This window comes from Thunnus thynnus, chromosome 1 (genome assembly GCF_963924715.1).
Source record: "Thunnus thynnus chromosome 1, fThuThy2.1, whole genome shotgun sequence".
NCBI classification, from domain to species: Eukaryota; Metazoa; Chordata; class Actinopteri; order Scombriformes; family Scombridae; genus Thunnus; species Thunnus thynnus.
In genome coordinates, this window is record NC_089517.1 from 10,955,055 (window position 1) to 10,971,409 (window position 16,355).

Here is a 16,355-nt window from a genome sequence, read left to right on the forward strand (position 1 = left end):
TCAAGAATAAACTTGCACATTTCAACTTTGGTCGGTATTAATCTTTTGTCCATGCCATCGGTTTGGCAGGGTGTATGGCGGATGGCCACGGGCCTTGGCCACTATGGCTGTGGAGAAGCCAGTCAGAAGCATAAATGACTTTGCACCTATAATTTTTCCCTGACAAAGCCCTAAAAAGGGAGAAAAATCACTTTGTATAGTATGTAAACGTTTCTTTAATTTACAAATTATACATTTACTGAGGAGGTTCTGTAACTATGGTAACCAGGGTTCCCGCTCCCCCACTGTTATGACGCAAATGGTTTAGTCCACACGGTCCGCACCTGCACTACTTTGATTACAGATAAGATAACGGCTAATTTCTGTTAACTGCTGGATATTGGATTTATTTTCGACTGACCAAAACTATGTCATGTTAGGTAACTAAAAGGGGGAAAAAAAGTTGGGAATAGAGAAAGAAAAGTAAAAAGTGCGGGACAAAAACAAAAAACGAAAAGGACAAATCTCCATCTGTCAGAGAAAAAGTGAGTTTGCTAAAGTAACGGTTGGCTACTTCAATGTAACGTTAGCTAAGCATTAAAGTTAAAACTGGTGTACTTTGGTAGGTTTTTGGTTAACGTCAGCTCATTCATGTGCTGTCTGACTAGTTGCTTGCTGTGTCTTACATATATTGGGTCATAACTGGCTAGTTAGTAGGACCTGAACTCTGCAGGCTGAGGTTATTTAGACCTCAGCAGTTTGTACATGAATCACTTTGTGAATCACAGACTGCTGAGGTCACACAGCTATGCAGCTATGGCAGGGGGAATATAATATTTCATAAATTCATAAGCGATAATCTTGTCATTTTCAGACCGAGTATGTTTTGAAACCAGTGGCCCTTAGAAACGACCTGAAGCTGCTGCTCCCACTCGCTATCTGAAGATGTTAGCCTACTGAAGTCAGCAGTCAAGGTGAGAACAAAATGTTATTCTGGAAAACTGGGCTATTTGTAACATAGATTTTATTTTCTGAATAAGAAACAGTAGTTTACCTTTGTTACACCGGTTTAATGGGACACAGCTAATCGGAAACACCAATTTTACGTTTCCATGGTATAATGTAAAGCCTAGTTATGACTTGTTCAACTAGTTGTTTTTAGTTGTAGGAATGTAGTAAGTCTAAATCCTACTCATGTTAAAAAAACAACAACAGATTTTTAAGTGATGGGTGGAGGCCTTCCAAGACTGCATTTGAAAAGAGAAATTAGCTCTCCACCTCAAAAAAGTATCATGGGACTCAAAAATATTTATCGCTCTATCATCAGGAAACTCACCACAGTTATGACATACTTTGAAGATAAAAGAAACCAAAGCCATAAACCAAAAAGATGGGAAAAATGTAGAAAAAAAAAATACAAAAATGAATCAGTCAACAGTGGTCAACAAAATATCTGTTCATATTGTAATTTATTTACAAAATGTGTAAAGAATATGTACTTTTTTTAAGATTCAACAATAGTGGCATATTATTGCTTAGACATTTTTACTACACTTTTAGGGACTGTCCTCGAACCAGGTGGCTAAACGTTCATGTTTGGGTTTGGGTCATGAATCAGGAAACTCTTGACTACTGTGGGATCTCTCTAAACAACTTAATTTTCCTGTAATATGTGACTTTTCTTTATATGTTAGAGCTATGAATGTATTTTCTGTCAGTAGTTTATACACTGAATATTAAGCAGCTCCCAGACAAGGAACATACATTCTTTGTTTTCCTGATGGAGCTGCGGGTTTGAATTGACATGCTTTGGTGGTCATGCTTGGTAAGCTCGTTGGAAGTATGATTCAAAAGTTCAAACTTGAACCTGGCTCACCTTCTGCTGCAACACAGTGTTACTGCAATGGCCAATCAAAATTCATAAAAAAGCACATTCCTGGGAGATTATCGTTTTTGGCTGTTTACCTTGCAATCATTGCAACAGAGATGATTGCAAAATGATTGTCAATGTGATCAGTTTTCCGTGGTAAAATTCTTCCTCATAATATTACAAACCATTGTTGAGTATTTTTGTTTCCAGGAAAACTGCAAACTCACAGATGTCATAGTAGAACTGAACTTTCTGGATCCACTAGTACCTGTAGCTACGTGCCAACACGACAATGGAGCCTGTTGTGTTGTCTAATGCAGAGTTTTTGATCTGAATGCTCACTTAGGGAGTGAAAAATTTTTCCTTTGAAACCTGACTTGTCAATCATTCTGTATTGTGCTTTAGCTTCATCTCACATGAACGTGAAGGTGAGGTTCAAGTAGGTAGCTGTGGCTGATAGGTACTCTATTGTTTTGTACTGATAAGGGTTATTCAGACCAGGACATTTTTCTTTTATCTTTGGCTTTATACAGTGGCCACTGTATTTAGACAATGGTATCAGTTGCTGTTATGTGTGTGTGTGTATGTATTATTAACAAAGACCATTTTTGAACCAGAATTATAATTTGGTTTGCAGCTAAATGTATTGATTTAACCCCCCTAGTTTTTCTAAATTACACTCTGTGCTACCATTGTCTTAGAGAATATATGACAGCCCTCTTCCACATCAGGCCCCCTTCTTTCCACCTACCTCTTGTTTCTCCTCCCGAGTCAACAAACAGTGTTTATTCAGCCGTTTGTGTGTGTGAGTGTATGTGGGTTTAGAGTAAACAATGGTGGTTTGACGTTGTACAGGGCTCCCTTGTTTCCTATTTAATTTTCAGGTTGCACCTCAGTGTCCATACCTATATTGCCTTAGACTTTATCGCATTGAGTTAACGTCAACGCAGTTTTATCACATTTGTGATTGTAACACAAATGTGAAGCAAATGCAAATACTGTTGCACTCAGCAGAGATGGGGTTAAACAAATTCATTGCAGAAAGAAAGGAAAAGTTTTGAGGAATGACAGCAAAATGCACATGCGCATGACAAAAACTTAAATCATGCTTTAGTTGCCATAAGTAAATATTGTAGGAAAAGAAAATGAATGTTGTCTGTTGATAAAAAATGTAATCTGGGCTTTTCTTTCAAAATGTATTTGCTTTTGCAAATTGGTAGAATAATGTAAATGTATTTGTTAGGTGACGGGGTTGCAAAATGACAAGTAACAATCAGTAATAGTTATTAAGTAGGTGTTTCTACGGTGTTTTGTTGGAAAAAAAAACATGTCAACATGGGGTTCAGGGGAGATCTAGTTGATTTTTTTTTTTTTTTTTTTTGTCAAGTATTTACTGACGTAGGTTACAGGAGCATCAAATCCAGCTTAGTGTCCAGTAAGCTTGAGACGGGATCTGTTGTAAAACTGTTAAATTGGAAGCATCAGTACACAAGAATATATGTCTACAAATGTGTATACTGTTTCTACATTTGTCACTGTTGCACACAAAAACTGAGTGCAGCCAGTTTCCATTGGGACATTAAAAAATGCCTTTATTTTTCTATGTAGGCAGAGGTTTTTTAGTGTTATACCTGACCAACATACAGGTTTTATAGCAGATTCAATTTGTACGTAAAAATGTGTACACTCCAGCTTGTGGCCGAGAATATCTGTGTGTGTGTGTGTGTGGTTGTGACTGAGATAAGGCTTTATGTGGCCTGTGAAAATCCCCTAATATCTTGCTTTCACAGTTTGAAAGTTAAAGGCAGAGCTTGTGTGCTAGGTAAAGCTATAACATCCTCCACAGGTGATAGCCACTGTTGAGCTTGTTTACCCGCTTTGCCTGTTGATCTTGCTAAAAGCCTCTCACACCCCCTTAATACACACACTCTCACATACACACACACACACACACAACATGAGTGTGTATGTACCTAGTTTAAACACACACATTAATAACAACTGTAACGCCATTCTTTGTCGAGTGCTTTTACAGGTTCAACATTGACCTTAGTGTTTAATCTTCCTGCACAAACGACCGTCACTTGATACGCAAACAAATCTTTTGTCACTGTCAGCCAACTCCCATGTTCTTTTGAGAAGGCGAACACAAGGGCAAAGCTGAGACTATTCTTTGTCATAAAATGGAGGACTCATTGAAATATTACAAACTAAAGCCAAAATAAGATATCGTCGAGTACTCCAATGGAGTTGTGTGTCAACTAGAACCAGGCGGAATTTTAATTTTCTCATTTTAATGAGACCTGTGGGGTTTTTTTTCAAATTAATTTACATCCAAGTTTTTTATCCAAGTATGGATCTTTCAAAATTATAAACATTTCACAATGTTTTACCTTTGTCATTCAGAATTGTTTGTCTTTGTTTTTTGTTTGTTTTTGTGTTCCCTTTTTAATTTTAAATGAGTTTTTAGGTTGAGGTCAGCCTGAAGGTTGTGTCGGGAGATGTTAAAGACAGCTGAGGCAGCTTTTCTATGAGAGCGCTGTCTCTCACATTCTGCCTGAAGACAAGGAGTGACCATGAGAGATATGAGTAAATAAGATAGGGCAGGAAGAGGTTGTGAGAAGGGCAAAGTTCCCCTGTTGAAATATGTTGTCAGCACCTTTAATCTCTGCTGGTATGTTTTCCAGAGAAACAAGGATGGTTGGTATCTCATTCTCAAACAGATTGTACTTCAGTGCCAAGATCTCTGTTACCATACGCTTGTTTTCTTTTCTTTTATCAACTTTAAGTAAAGTGAGGGAGAGAATCCTTAAATCGAACTGCAGGATATTTTAATTGGCATTTCAAATTAACTCAACACCAAAAAAACCAAACAAACAATTATGCAAATTAGTTGGATTCATGATTTAATGTTTTCCTCTATCACTGATTGGTTGATTCTTTTAAACATGCGTTAAAAGCTCTACATCCATCCATCCATCCACACTCTCCCCTGTGATATCACCTGCTGCCATAAGATGTCACTGTGATCCATTGATTCTTTCATTTCTCTTTTCATCCTTACCCCACCAAACTGATGACTCCCTTTCCAATAGGAAACAGATGGGAGACCTTTGCTGCAGGCTACTGCCAAATGGAGCAAATTCTCATTACAACGTCTGCAAGCTCTGTTTATTCTTTCCAAGCTTCTCCTCCACCCCTTGCACCACTTTGCCATCTGATTTGTTCAACACTTGTTTCTAATGCAGATGTGTCATTTTGATATGCCTTGTTTTCCTGATTACAAGATATTTGTCATCCTTAGCACAAAATAGGAAACAGACATAATTTTTCTCTCGGGCTGGCTACAGTGATCTATTATCTTTCCCTGGAAACGTATCAGTGTAATTGTTGCTTTACTGTAAAAAAATGATGTATTAAGACCAGCTTGTCATGAACAGAGAAAACAGCCATATTTTCAGCTTTGTGATGATGCATTTTGCCCTTTTAGATCCATAAAACATAATTAAAATGAAACAATTTGAGAGGGGAAATCTCTCTCTGCTTTAACTGCTCACAGCTTATAGACATCCTATAACAAGGGGTTGCAAGCAGATGTTGCTTCATATAAAGGGGTCACAAGCAAAAAATGTGGGGACCCACTACTGTATAGGAACACTTAGTTGTTTAGTTGATGTGACATTTTTTTAAATCACCAAATTTGGAGATTCATGGGAGCCATTAAGGATAACCTCTAGAGATAACTAAAATGATGTTTTCCAGAAAGGATTACCAGAAATTCAGTATGTAAAGTAGTAAACCATTTGCACAACTAGTGAAATTTGTATGTGTGTCTTTTATATTGAGGTGTAATTTTATAAAGGTAGGTTGCTGGTCATACAACGTGTGTATGCCCAAGACACATCTCAAGTCAGACACGTTCAGATCTAGTGAGACAGACAATCTTTGCCCAGTAACTCTTCACTCACCTTTGTCCTTATTCATTCTGTCTGTACCCTCAACTTTTTCTCTCCCCATTACTCTCTATCACAGACAAATCCCCAGCTCTGTTTGAGTCCCCAGTCTGGGAAGCTAGCACTTCGAATGGAATATAAATTACATCATTACGTAATATTCAATCTGTTGCTGCAGCAATATCCTATTCCACAGATAGCCCCCTTCACCACCCACCCCATATGCTCTGGACTCGCTGGTCTCCTGTTCTTTTTCATGGAGAATATTAAAGAGTTATTAAATTAATCTGTGCTCGCTGGCGCATGTTATTGCAGTGCAGAGATTTGTGGGGCGAATGAAGCCATTAGGCCGCACCCTAAGCTGATTTATTAAGGGTGCCAGGGAATCACCAAATAGACCTGATAACCTGTTTTATTTTGCATAAGTGAACACTTTCCCTCAAATCCGCTTATGTTGCCCCCCCCCCTCCCCCTTCTTTTTTTTTTTTTATACAAGTTTAGCTATTTCTTGTATTTTTCTGTGACCTGAGGCCGTGCAGCGTTATCGTCACAGTCTCTTTGGTAATGCTATTATGAGAGCTAATAATTTACAAAGTAGTGAATAGCTCAAGTCAGGCTTGTGGAAAGTATTTCATATGATGTAGTATTGCTCATATAATTTATCTTGTGTGCATCTGTACTTTGGCTCTGCTCCTTCCCACAGAAAATTGTTAATTTCTCTTGTTTGGTGGACCAAGGGTTGAGCGGCAGGCTACAACTGATTGTGTACTGTATTGAAATAAGGCCGTAAAGGCAGTGTTGGAAAAAAAAGTAGTACGTCATCTGAAGCTCTTTTTCTTTAGTCACAGTAAATTCTCTTGTCAACGTCTTGTTGCTCACATCAGAAGTATCAGCTAGATGTTTTCAATAGCTGGATAGAAAGTAAAAACTAGTTGTAGCAATATATATAAAAAGCACAAAAATCAGAATGTGTTTCGTCATGTTTAATGAACCTTACATAAATCAGTTCATTTGAATTTCATGCAGGTGGTTTTGCATTCACAGTCTTTTCCCCCATTCTAAACTGTGGTGCACTGAATGAGTGGATATGCAAACCGTTCCAGTATAAAATAGTCAAAGTGTTAAAAATACAGCCGAGGATGTGGGATGAAGCTGCCCAACAAGGTGCAGGTGTTATGTGTACAGCTAGGCATCTGTGTGTTCTCTCACCCTGACAGAATCAGCAGATTTAACACCCGTTGATTCCACCCTAGATTCCTAACCTCATTTATCAGAGTGTATGCCAGCAGTGTAAACATTTAATCCAGCGTGAGATTTTTGGGCTCCTTTGGGTCAACAGTTTAGCTGTTGCTTTTTTTTTTTTTTTTTTCAAGCCTCGAGACAAAGTCTGCTTTCAATTATTTCTGCAAAATTGCTTTACAGGGTCCATGCATGATTAAATATTCATTATGTTAAACTAAGCACTTTCTTTGTATATAAATCCATATTAGATTTGGCTGGCAGGCTGCCTGAAGCCACATGAGAAGGATTTCTGGTGCAAAAAAAAGCCTTGGACCTCCTTAGCAGCTCCTTTCTCCTGTGCTTGTTTGTTTTTGTTCTGATGTAAATGGCGACTTATTGATATTTTCCTACCTTTTTTGTCCTGCTGGCCAAGCACACACAGGGCTTTTCAGCAAGGGTGAAATGTTGGAATTTAAAGTGGGCATGGGAAAAATAAACAAGCATGTTAGTCGGTCTGGCGGCAGGGGAGCAGCACTGATCAGTTAAAAAAAAAAAAACAGACTGAAGAAAAGACATTTGTGTATCTATGTCTCCAGCACAACTTTGTGTGTGTTTTTGTGTGTGTGTGTTCAGAACGGAGGTGTGCATGTGTATACCGCATGTGTTTGGAAAACGGAGGGCAGGGGGTGAAGAGGAAAGCCATCCCATTTCAAATATGACCAGCTTCCCTGAAAATATTTACCTAATATTTTTCTCTTTCCAAGCAAAATTGACCTCTTTGATTGCAAAGATTGCTCCAAAGACCTCATGGAAAATAAATTCAGGAGTATTTGAAATTCCTGAGTGGATTCGCCAGGGCTGCCTAGCGTGAGCCCATGTTTATTTGTTTTCCAACTGCAGGAGGGATCAGGGTTGTGTTGACTCAGAAGGTATTTGGTTTGTCTTCTGTTACAGACATCATGAAGGGGCTCTTACTGCAGATGGGCAGAAATAGGACAAACCTGAAGCAGCTGTGTACTCTTGTTTCCTTAGAAAGAAAAAAAAAATCTGTACTTGTCTCTCTGCCAAGTAATATGTTTTATAATTTGCTACTGTGGTATTGTGTCTTATATGGCTTTTTTATCATTATTTTCACTGAACCGGTGTCCAATAAGTGCAGCCACTTTGCTAGCATTCTTGCCTTTGGCAGTGCAACCTGTTCAGCTTGGCCCTGAGCTGTTGGAGTGCGGCTAGGAGTAAGCAGCTGAGGGCTGCATATCATTCTTGAATGAATTGGACAGGCACTGACCACAGAAAAGAGAGCCTGGTGTTCTGTAGAATAACATCTGAAGAAAAGGAAAATTTAATAGCAGAAACTTTGGTCCTAACCTCCATGCTCCATCCACATAAGAGGGACTCATGCCAGACCCTGAGAAGCAGGGGTATAGAGAGGTGTAGGACTGAACTGACTGACTACCATGCAGATATTCTGGGTGGCCTAACACACATAGACCCATAGAGAGAGAGTGTGTGTAGTGTTTGTAACTTAACACTTTCCCTCGGTCTCACTCTGAACAAAAAGAAAGATCTTGGAACTAGCATGATAGAATTAGTTCCCCTCCCAGTGAAACACACACATACAGTTCATATTACTTAGTTAATAATAATAGGATGGACATAAAAGACATGAAATGAGTCAGACTTACCACATTCACCACATCGGTTCATTGATACATTATTTATCTTATGCTTGTGAAGGACAGCGCTTTAAATGTGTTGGACCTTATCAATACAGTCTTGCCATTTTATATTATTACATTACTGTTGATTCACTCTTTTAACTGATACTGAATCCTTTTATGAATTTGTATGAATTAGTTCAGCTAAAAAACAGTCACCAGTCATAAAAGTCTGTCTAGACACAGCATTAGTGTTGTTTGAGTCAACAGAAGTGTAGCAAATAGTTAAGATTTTTTTTCCATAGCTGGTAAACCAACCTCATGGGTAGTTAATTATCTTATTATAATCATTATTATATCATAGGGCTCTTATTACATCAGGTCATTGAACTACTGAAGCCTTGAAGTCAGCAGCTAATGCGGAAATGCACATAAATATTTTTATTCTTTTTAGGCAGGATAACTGCATTAAACTTAATAGAACTTCAGATAATGGATGTATGTGCCCAACCCAACTAAAATGCATTTCTCAATATGGCAACAGGAGGAACAGAAACCTATTTACGAATGTCTGTGTCCTTGCCAAACAGGAACTTGACATTCCCGCCACCTCCATGTCAGCAGGGTGTGTGAAAAGTGCTTGTTTCCCTTCTCAGAAGTGAGAAGAAGTGAGTAAACAGGCATTTGTCGGAAGAGATTTTTTTGTGTCCAGTAAGTCTTATTATGCCTGTTTGGCATGGTTGCTGACCTTGGAACATGTGATTACGTGTAGAAATACTTATTTTGATAACTTGTTTTGACTTTAAAATCTTCGCCAAATCTTTAATGGTACTATTTAAACTGTGGGGGTAAAAAAGCCAACCCGGAATCATGCAGTTGCTTGTCTAGTAATGAAAAAATTCATTTGTTTAGTCAAGACTCTCAAATGTGACAATAAGTATCTTCTGTGTGTCTCCCCCGGTCACCTTTGCATTGACTCTACCGTCCTTCGCTTTCAATGTCTAATAAATCATTGTGATCCTAGTCCAACATGGAACCCTACTCACAGGACATGACTGGCACCTGGAATGAGGAGGCAATGAAAATGGCAAATGGAGAACAATGGAGGAACAAGGGCTTCTCCATTATGAGAATTAATCTAATCGCTGCTCCGAGCTGCAAGCAGGCTTTGTTAATGGGGCTTGTACAGTCAATTATCTTAATTGTTCCATTTACAGAACCTGCTGCATGTTTCAGGAGCAGGCGCTGGAACTTCAGGGATGAGCTCAATCACTCTCCATAATTGTAATTGTCAATAGATTCACTTATGAACGTCAGGGTGGCCATAAGGAGGATGAGGGTAATCGCAGGTCGTTCAGGGTGGGGGGACTACTGTGATGATGACAAGGGAATGGTAGTTCAGCTTTAATGGATCTGAACCTATGATGAGATGACTTGATTGATAATCTGTATGGTTAAACAGCATTTGGTTTAGATTTTTTCCAATCTCATTAGGGCTCAAACATTATGGATCATTTGCTTTGCAATGCTGTGCTAAAGGTTCATGCTTAACTGTAAAAAAAAAAAAAAAAAAAGCCCATGACGTGCACACTTGAACATTTTCATTTGTCTGGTCCTCCTCTAAAGTCTATTATCCTTCACAGATTGCTTCAAGGATGCTACTGTAACTGGTGTCGAATCAGAGGAATTACATCCATAAATCACATAGTGGAAGATAGATTATTTTCACCTGCTGCTTTGCTCTGATGCGCTGTCACTGTGAACATCAAAGCCCAATTTCTAGCAACACCCATTCTCCTGATAGTGAAAAGCCTCAGTGCAGGGGCTCGCTACGGTTGATGGAGCCCTCAGACAATCCCTGAGTGGGGTGGTCTGCAGTTGCTCCTTGTACCTAAAAACACACTGCACTGTGAAATGCTCAGAGACACTGTCACACCATCACCCTGTTGGGACTCCCAGATCCGAGTCAGTCAACTATACTAGCGATAGACTAAAGAAATGGACCCTAAGGGAGAGGATGATATCTCATGCCACGTTGTTTCCTTTCTATTACTTGCTTTCTCCCCTCTTGCCTCCGTTGCTCTGCACATATTTGGTAGGTGCTGTGGCTCTGTTTCAATTTGAAATTGCTGGAGAGTGACTAACATGGAGGCCCTGTGGAGAAGGTCAAGCACTGGCAGCCATTAAACTCACTTGTCTGAGATATCAAGTGCTCTGCTTTTTGACCATGTAGTGTTTGATGAGCTACGCCGTAATATAATCACTTGTTCTCTGCACCATGGTGGCCTTTCTGAGCAGTGCTTAACAATGTTAGAAGTGTTATAAAACTCCAAGATTTAAAAAAGGCTGTCACAGAGCAATAGATGGAGCTCTTTGAAAGAGAAGGTCTTGCTTGGTAAAAAGGGATAGAGAGGATGAGTGGGAAGATCAAATCTAATTTATACAATCTGTCACACAAATGTGAAATCATTGGGGCTTTTGCATCATAGGTCTTGTTGGTTCATATTTGGCTAATTTGGCTTGTTTCTTTTCTTAAATTTTGGTTTATTGTTTAAAATCATCTAATTGACAGTTCACTAAGCCCTGCCCCCTTAGTTACTGTTTCTACATCTGTCAAAGCTTTCTGTTCTCGCACGGCACAAATGCAGTTACTCTAAAATGACAACAGCAGCAGATTTAATACTCAGAATTCTCAGTGATTTTTGAAACAATGGATCTGATGATTTCAGCCAGAGATAGACAGTCAGACTTCTCATTTCTAGCCAGCGACTGTTGACTTTGTCAGCTGAAATGACAACTGTCTAGCACTTTTTAACAGCTTTAGCAAACCAGCTCATTAAACTAAAGTGAGCTGCATGAATGAATAGAATGAATAGTTTTATTTATCCCTCATGGAATTATTAAGACACATAAACTAACAACAAATCAAACATTCCAGCATGTTAACCCATGATCATCTAACAGCACAATACATAAGTATCATCCAAACATAAACATAAACCTCCTACAAATAACACTCCAGGAGATATCCCACAATGGAAAAACAACAAACACACAAACACAGCCCCCTAAGCACAAGACACACTACACAAATCCAAACAAGATAAAATCTACATCTACATCCATTAGTGCCGAACACTGTATGTTCGATCCAATTCATAAACAAATAGTCTGAAATCCATATAGAATACTAAGGAATTTATTATATGTTACTTTCGTACTCCTATCCCATACTTTAGAAAGCTATTCAGAAAATGCAAAAATATTATCAATTCTCAAACCTATCAAATCTAAATCTGGGACATGAACCTTTTTAAGCAATATTTGTAGTAAATCATGATATAAAGGACAATATAGAATGGCAAGAATTTTGTTCTCCACCTCATTCAGCTCACAATATTCACAAATTCTTTCATCTTCCATCACACCTCTATCTTCCAGTTTCAATATGTAGTGTTAAAATACAGCATCTTAACTGTGCACAGAGTGATCTGACTTTTAAGGCCTTAACACACAGGGGGCATTTTTTTCATGGAATTAATTGGCATGTGAATATATTTTTCGAACGGCTGCTTTTGTCATGAGTACTTTCACAAGGAATGTGAATATTATACAGCAAAAACGCGACTTTCACACAGCGAATAAAGGCATCAACCAATCACATTATGCGGAAGGACATCATGTCACAACTCCTAATGACAATGGTGGACCTGTTGATTGTTTGTGTTTCTCATCACCATGTATTGTATGACAAAGAACATGGAGATCCCCTGCGTTTTTTAATGCTCCAAGTCTATTTCTGTCGCGTTGAATGAATGAAGCATAATCTGCATAGACAGCTGTTTAAATTGCAAAATTATCCCACTGTGTAACATTATGTGTTTTGAACTTATTAACAGTATCTACATTGATTGATCAAGGCTCCCAGTCTGTCTGTGAGCTTGCCTGTTTCACTACAGGCAGATTCCCCTCACTTGCTACGTTGGGTTTGGAAATAAAATCAATGAATCAATAAATACAAACACTGTCGATTTCTTCCCGTGGAGCCGACATGAAAACTATTTTGGTTCAGTAAAGTTTCTATTGTCAGTCAGCTTGGTGAAGGCAGTTTGGCCACTGTTCCCTCTGCTCCACAGGAGATGCTGCTGACAAATGGGTAGTTCTGTGGACAGAGACGCTGAATGCAAGTTGGAGATCATCATCACAGGATGATGTTGAATCCATCATTTTTTCTGAGGGAGGAGCTGTTCCAAATTCTTTTGCAAATTTGTGTTTCTGTCGCAAATTTGTATCGCTGCCTAGATGAGTAGTTTTGCAACGTTCTACTATAGTCATACATTTTTGTGTCTTTATTCGTCACGTTCCCGGTGTGTAAATGCCTTTTAGACAAATTATACTTAACATATTTTTTACATTTGTAATCTTTCTTAAATAAACAATAAGTTCTCAATTTTGGCTTTTGTCAGATCTCTTCTGCTCATGATTGTGTGCATTTAGTCCAGACTTGGTATTTAAACTCCTCCACCTCGACATTTACTTTTTAGAAATAATTTTCTTCAAGTCCACACTCTTCTAGTAAATCAAATATTTCAGATGCCCATTCACCTCACACAGACAAATCCCAATAAAATATTTCACTAGCAACCCTGTTGGGTGGTAAACCCAGCAGCCCAGACACAGGCTCACCATGCTGGCCTTTCATCTTACTTCACAGGAGTCCCACACCATTTCTCCATTAACTGCCAAAACAGACGCATATTTATGTGCCTTAAGTCCCAAAAAGAATCGATTGGATTATGGACATGTACTTTTTTCTGAAACCTTTTATAACCTCATATTCCCGACACATAATCTAAAGCAGGACATACACACATTACACAAATGTTGCTGATAGAACATCACCTTATTTAACACCAGATGGCAAGATGGCAAGTAAATTCTTTATGATATTCATTCACTTTTAGACTGGTTCCTACGTGAATGTGTGGTTAAAAAGCAGGTATATCTCCAGCCTTACACAGGCAACGGGTGCCCCATATAAAGAGTTAACAGCTTGATAGAATTTTCCCTGAACCCCTATTTGGTATTTTTTATATTTCAGGAGATCATGATTGACAAAACCAAACACCTTTTGAAAATCAATAAAACAAGTAAATGTGGGCTTATTGTATTTTAATCTGTTTCTAACCACCGTAGATGTAGATCTATACAGGCTCTTCCCTTTCGAAAACCACTCTAGTCTATCCTCTAGTAGACTGTTTTGCTCTAAAAACTGTACTAATCTATTATTTAATATGGAAGAGTACAATTTGTATACAGTGCTCACTAGAATAATGCCCTGATAATTTAATGGCACCTCCGGGTCATTGTTTGGGGATTTTGGAATAGTAGTTATAATTGATCTAAACCAAATAGAGGGCACAATACTGTTTTCAGCAAACAATAGAATGAATCAAGCATTTTGGGAGATTTCAACTCTTCATTAGGCAACTCATCTATACCAAGAGCTTTTTTGACCTTAGTGGTCTCAATTGCTTTTTGGACTTCTTCTCTACCTAGGTCTCTATTTAAAAATTCATCACTATGAGGGTAGTGCTTTACATGTTCTCTCTTCAAACGACATATATGTTCATAAAATTCATCGTCAAAGTTTTCATAATGTCTTGAGAAGAGACCAGAAAAAGTTCCTTCCCATTCAGTTTTTTTTAGTATTTTGGTTATGCTTGTAAATGATCTCCGATCAACTTTTATAAAGCTTTATCCTCTACCACCTGCGAAACAAGCAATACCTTCAATTCTAAGCAATTTTGTAGACATTCAAATGGGGCTACAATGTAATCAACCACAGCTTTACCCTTTGGTGACACTGACATAAAATTATCACAGAGGATTGATCCTACCATTAAATCCCCCCTCCAGTGTATTTTGCCATTGTTAAGATATTTCATATTTTCAGTCATTTCCTGACAATGTTGATTAACCACACTGTTCACCAAATATTTTTTGACAAACAACTTAATTTTAAGCTCAAAGTTCAAAAATTTAATCCGTTGTTAAAATGGAACGATTATGTATGACTATAGTAGAACGTTGCAATTAGGGCTGTGTGAAATGACGATATATATCATGTGCCTTGTCTGGGGAGCAGTACACAAGTGTTTCCTGCTTGAAACCGGTCCTCCGTCTTTTTAATAACCAGGTACTCAAGCTTCAGCATGACGACACTCACCTCACCACGACTATCAAAGAGGGCATTCTGAACTACTTAAATGACCAGACCACCGAGGAGGTGCTTGACATGCCTTCTCTTGTTGACCCTAGGTATATTAAAGATTAGAGGGTGGACTACATGAAGGCAAGAGCTACTGCAGAACTGAAGAGCCTGGTGTCTGAGCAGGCAGTGGCAGCAGAGGCAGCCCCCCTTCCATTAGCTTCAGCCACTACAGATGAGTCAGAGGTTCCTGCTAAGAGGCAAAAGAAGAGTTTGAGCAGCTACTTTAAAAAAGCAGCAAAGCAAGGCCAAATGGCCCCTCAGTCAAGCAGAGAGTCCAATGAAAAGGAGCTCAACCTCTGTCTCCAAACCGTGGAGGCTGCTCCAGAGACAAACCCACTGGAATGGTGGGGGCAGCATGAGGCACATTTCCCACTAGTGGCCAAGCTAGCAAAGCAATACTTGTGCATCCCTGCCACAAGCGCACCATCAGAGCGGGTGTTCAGTACAAGTGGGAACACTGTGATATTTAAGAGGTCATTACTTAAACCAGAAGGAGTTGACCAGCTTGTGTTCCTGGCTCTCAACCTGTAGAACTAACCCCCTGAGATTGAGCAACACAAGGCAAACATTTTGAAGCATTGCTGCCAAATATCTGTTCTTCTGCCACTTTGGTTGTTTTCATATAATGCTATAATTCAAACTTGAGGGAATGTTTTGTTCACTTGTTGTATTTTATATCTTGTGAGCCTTATTTTGCTGCTATAGTTTAAACTTGAAATGTTTGTATTTGGTATTTTATATACCAATATTAGGCCTGTATTTATTTTTGTTTGCTTCTACAATTCAAACAGTTCTATTTGTATAGAATATTATGTTTGGTTTTGATATTTTTGACAATGTTCACCTTTTAGGCCTATATTTATTTTGTATGCAACTACAGTTGAAAAGTGTTTCCCATTTACCTTTTTTTATTTTATACATTAATATTTTGTATTTTGTTACTTGCTTAATTGAAAGTTTGCAGAAAATTTGCAAAATTTGCAGAAAGGTTTTAAATAAAAGGAGAAAATAATCAAATATGAGTAAGTACTTTTTATTTGTCGAGTATATAATAATAATAATAATAATAATGATCATAAAGTAATGTAATATAATGTAATAAGAAATAGGCCTTTCCATGTGGTCATTTTATATAAAATATGTATTCATTGAATTTACAGAAAATGTGCTATATCATGGTATTTATCGGGATATTAAATGTTTGTCATATTGCCCAGCCCTAGCTGCAGTCATACATCATCCTCATAAAATCTCTTTGTTTTTGTGAGCATCAACATAGGCTCCAGTATAAGGCGCCTGTGTTTCAAACTTCATACTTGCTGCAGGTGTGCTGCAACAACGGATTAATGTTTAAAATATAAATAATTTATTTAAACACTCTCCAACCAAAATTGGCACAG

General features: G+C 38.3%; 1 long non-coding RNA gene across 1 annotated transcript; it reads left to right on the top strand.

Annotated features, from left to right (window-relative positions):
• Positions 1–346: 346 nt before the first annotated feature.
• LOC137179519 (uncharacterized) lies at positions 347–15,956 on the top strand. The gene is made up of 3 exons (XR_010927829.1): positions 347–524; positions 854–953; positions 14,881–15,956. It is a non-coding gene; the product is annotated as an uncharacterized lncRNA (long non-coding RNA).
• The last annotated feature ends 399 nt before the right edge of the window (positions 15,957–16,355 follow it).